Here is a 4,977-nt window from a genome sequence, read left to right as displayed (position 1 = left end):
TGGGACCCGACTTAGACCAGATCCTAAATCTCCTAATGGGTCCTAATCCAGCCCCTAACCCAGGGAGGTTTTAAATCACTGTATATTTTCATTTGTTATAAATATTTTGTTTTAGTTGTCCTAAATTCCTTGAATTGTGAGCTAGAATTGCTCATCATAAGCAAGGGAATAAAATAAACTGCCAAATGAATCCAAGGGGCCCTTGATTGTAAGACGTACTAATATTTTATGTACCTCCCCCCAACTCGATGCCTTCTTATTGCTCAGAATTTTTATTTATTCTTGTTGAAGGAACTCTTCTAAACTTAGTTAGCAATAGACTTTTATCTGTGTCACTCTTGTACGTAAATAGTAACCAAGTCCCATCAGGTCTCAAAAGCGTATTCTTTAGCTATTCACCTTTATATATTCACAAAATGCTTCAGGGGTCAACATACTTGGATGGTTCCGTATAGCTCCTGGATTTCTAACTTATCTAGGCCTTTTATAAGCTCAGAGGTCATCCTTCAATGTTCTCTGCAAGCATAGTAACATCTTTGAGAAACATTTTATCCATGGACAGTGACAGATCCACTTGTAGTCAATAAAGTTTCAATGTTAGGGCTTCTCACTAGCACAGCGCATTTCTTTCTCTGTGTAGATTATGATAATACAGAATTTTGTCACATGGAAAGGTAAAGATATGCAGCCACAAAATATAGGGAAAAGCATGAAAAAGCCATGCCAAGCATCTACTTTATAAAAACATTCGTCTTTTTTTTATACTTCTCAGCTTCTTAAAATTTGTAGTTTACCATAATTTATTTTGTCTTTCTTGATAAATATTAATTGTTGTATATAATTTTGTATTCTTTTTTCTAGATAGGGATCTACAAATTGCGTAAATTTGGAGTTCAATAATACCTAGATTTGCCCCCTTCTTAGGTAAATAATTTTTAGTTTAAATTTAAATATAATGGCAACTCTAGGATATTGGCAATATACATGACATCATAGTCATATGCTACTTTTTATAACTCTTGCTTGTAATTTTGATCTGTTTAGCTCCTTTAACACTGATGAAGTTATTTTGAGCCGTGTTGAAGTACATCATGGTTTCGTTAGTATTTTCTGTTTGACAAGGTTCAATTTTGTTTTTTCCTTAATTGAATCACATGTTGTTGGAAGTTGGGAAGCTTCTGTTCAAAGTCAGATGGAAATTTCTGATGAATTGATGATCTGTCCAATGTATGAATTGATCATATCACCCTCTCATTGCTTTAAAATTTCTTTCTTTCTCTATTCCCAGGGATTTGGGCATTTTTTTCTGTCTTTAGTTGATGTATTACAGCCAAACATTTTTTAACATTTTATTTTGAATAACCTGAAGCTGATAGGAAAGTGGCAAAAAGAGTCTGAAGAATTCTTGTATACTCTACAACCAGATACTGCAATTATTCATATTTTACCATATTGTGTTATTGTTCTCTCACTCCCTGCATTTATACATTTTGTTTTTTTCTCAGCCATTCAAGAGAGTTAAAGATATTAAGCCCCATCACACCTTAATGCTTCAGTGTGCATTTTCTAAAAACAAGAACATTCTCCTATATAACCACAGTACAACCATACAAATCAGAAAATTCACGTTGATACCATGTTACTCTCTAATCTACTGATCCTAATCAGATTTTGCTGCTTCTCCCAATAATGTCCTTTGAAAGGTCCAGGATCATGTATTATATTTATCTGCCATATCACTTTAGTCTCTTTTGATCAGATAATTTCTTCAGTTTCTCTTTCTCTTTTAACGACACTGAAATGTTTGAAGAATCCATAAGAGTTACTCTGTAGAACATCCCTCAGTTCATGTTTGACAGACATTTTCTCCTGAATGGATTTGGGTTTTGTATCTTTTGCAGGGATATCACAGAAATGATGCTGTGCTCTTTTTATTGTGTTATTTCAAGTAGCATATGATTTCTGGTGATGTTTATTTTTTACCACGTGGCTAACATTATGTCTTCTAGGTTTCTCTATTGGTGAAGTTAATTAATACCTATTAAGGTATTAATTACTAAGCATTAATTATTAATTACTAAGCATTTAATATATGGGGATATACTTTAAGATTAGGTAAATATTCCATCTCTCATCAAATTTTCAGCCCCTAATTTTTGCTACTATTGAATGCCCATGTACCATTTATATAAATTAAGTTTTCTCATAACATAACCATACCTTTTCTTTTATGACTTTTATGTGGCTGCATCTTTGCTACAAGAGCAGAGTTTAGTATTTTTGACAGAGATCAAGTGTCCTACAAAGCCTAAATTATTTACTTTCTGGCCCTTTACAGAAAAACTTGCTGACTTAGCTCTCATGAGCCTGATAATCTGTATTTTAACAAGTGCCTAGGTAGTTAAACACTTCGCCAAAGTATATTTCTTTCTCTGTACTGCTGAAGTCTGTATTTTATTACTTACATATTTTTTCAGTTCATAGTGTCATTTGTCCTTTTGTATCTTTTTTAAAGAAATAAGGCTATGAGGTTTACAAAAGCTGATGATAACATTTGTGTCTTTGAAATGTCAATTGCATAAATGAGACAGAGAATGGTATAATATGGGTTTTAATAGATAGTCTTTGATATTATGGTGAGTGGAAAAACTTCACAATTTCAAAAAAAAAAAAACCTAATAGTATTCATAATCATTACAACTTTGAGCTTGATTTGCTGTCTCTCTAGTGTTCTAATTTCTTCAAATACTGCTATTAGATTAACCTTCTTAAAGAATAGCTCTGAGTTTCTCATGCCTGGTCAAAAAGCAAACACAAACAGTATATTTCATAATCTCCCCAATTCTAATGCCCATGGCCCATACTTTTTAGCCTGGCATGCAGGAGCCATCAAGGGTTGAACCCAATCTACTCTGAATAAGGAAAGATGAGGAGACAGGAGTGGTCTTAGAAAGAGAGAAAGAGATTGGAGGGCTTTTCCAAAAACATCTTCCTCTCCTAGCCATCCCATTTTCAATGTTTTAGATAGCTCAGACTTTTAGCTCTTTACCATAACTACTTCATGTTCAGGTTTCTCTTCAGATCACACACACACACCCACACACACCCACACACACACACACATCGCATCACATTCCTAGCTGGTAGCTCCTATTGGTATGGTCCCATGACCTGTCCTTTAAAACTGTCTCTACAGTTCCAAATTCTCTCTGCTCCGGTTTAAATTCTATGTGTTTAAGAAAGCTCTTTTTCCTGCCATGGGAATATTTCCCTTCTTTGGCCACAAGTTGTACTTTACCTGTATTTCTCTTAGGAACTTATTTTCTATCTTTAATACAATTAATTATGCACATGATCCATCTGCCCCACTATTATATAAAACGGTCAATGATAAGCTTTCTATTGGATTCCCCTTCATAGTACAGTGTTTCCTCCTTAATAGATCCCCAGTGAGCAGTCAGGGAGTGACTCACAGGTCTGTCAAGGTGCCCATCCTCACCAGAACACCTGAGTGTGAGTGGTGTAGATTCAGCGTGGAGCTAAGTACCTAATATCTCTCTTTGCGCCTTTGAGTTCCATTTGCTGTAAGATCTGAGGCTAATCTGAGGGAGGCTGGGCCAGTTTGCAGCCCCATTTGCTGGTACGCCATCTTTAAGAGCATAGCATGGAGCACTGTGGGAAGTGGGAGTCACTGTCTTTGTTCCAGGTCACCATTCATTCACCCTGGATTCCTTGAGGAGAAGACAGGCTGAGGTCAGCTTAGGTCCTTCTGATTCCTTCTGTTCCCATTAGTTGAACAAGCTCTTTACCTTGGTAAGTGATTGTTTTTACTGCTATCAACTCTCCTTTACTTTGCCTTTTTGCAGATGTAAAGAGATGGAAACAGGAAAAACATGCACTGTAGATCAGGGAGAGGGCAACCAAGGCAAAATTACTAAAAGAAAGAGACAAACTTCAGTGTAGACAGACCTAGGTTCCAGTCCCAAATCTGCCACAGTCACTGTGGAATGCTAAGTAATTTACATAACTGCATCTAAGATCCAGTTTCCTAATCTGTAGAACTGCAATAATAATAGCTACCTCATGTGGTAGGTGCTAATTTATGTAAAACACCTAGTTCATAGTAGGTGCTCAAAAACTTGCTCTTATTAAATGGTGCTTTGGAGAAACTGGCCGAAAGAAAAGGAAAATTTTTTAAAAAGGGCAATGTGGACTGTGAATATACTGACGGAAAACATTCCATAGATGATTAACTAAATTACTTTTAAAAAATTACTAAATTAAAGTTTTTAATTGTGAAAAAACACATTTAAGTGGGAGCGGAAAGTTACCCAATCCAGAGCATGGATGAGGAAGTACTCAGAGAACTAGAGAAACACAACTTAATCGGAGAGGCAGTGAGGTAACAAGAAGGGGGATTGACAAATGCATGTGAGGTTGTAGAGGGGATGGCAAAGCATTGAGGGCATTTCCACTTCATGGCTTCAATTTTCTCGATTAAGTAAAAGGCGTTCTATTTTCTCCATTAAGAATAAGGAGGGACGAAGGTGAGGAAGATTATTTGATAGGCCACAGAAATTAAATAATAATTGATACAGGTTAATTCAGTGTTAGGCTATTTACCAAGTGAGAACATTGAAAAGACAGTGAGACAAGGTAGTAAAATTTTGGTAAGAAAATAATTCAAGTGTGGAGATACGGACTCTAAGTTGAACGAGGAAAGATATGAAGACAAGAATGGTCTCTGAAGGGAAAAAGGAACAGGAGGGCTTGTGGATCAGGAGCAGGTGAAGGAGTAACTGAATGAGACAGCAAGAAGGACAGGATCCTGGGATTGAATAGTAGTGTGTGGGAACTGAACATTTCAAGCGCAGAGTTGTAACAAGTGTCTAGGAGGTTCAGGATGCGGCTGTGGGAGTGGGTGACCAAAGTTGGGGTGCTGAAGGTTCCTAGAGATGGCAAAACCAAGAAACTGAT

Source organism: Mandrillus leucophaeus, unplaced genomic scaffold, assembly GCF_000951045.1.
Source record: "Mandrillus leucophaeus isolate KB7577 unplaced genomic scaffold, Mleu.le_1.0 Scaffold207, whole genome shotgun sequence".
NCBI lineage: Eukaryota > Metazoa > Chordata > Mammalia > Primates > Cercopithecidae > Mandrillus > Mandrillus leucophaeus.
This window is presented reverse-complemented; position numbering follows the sequence as displayed.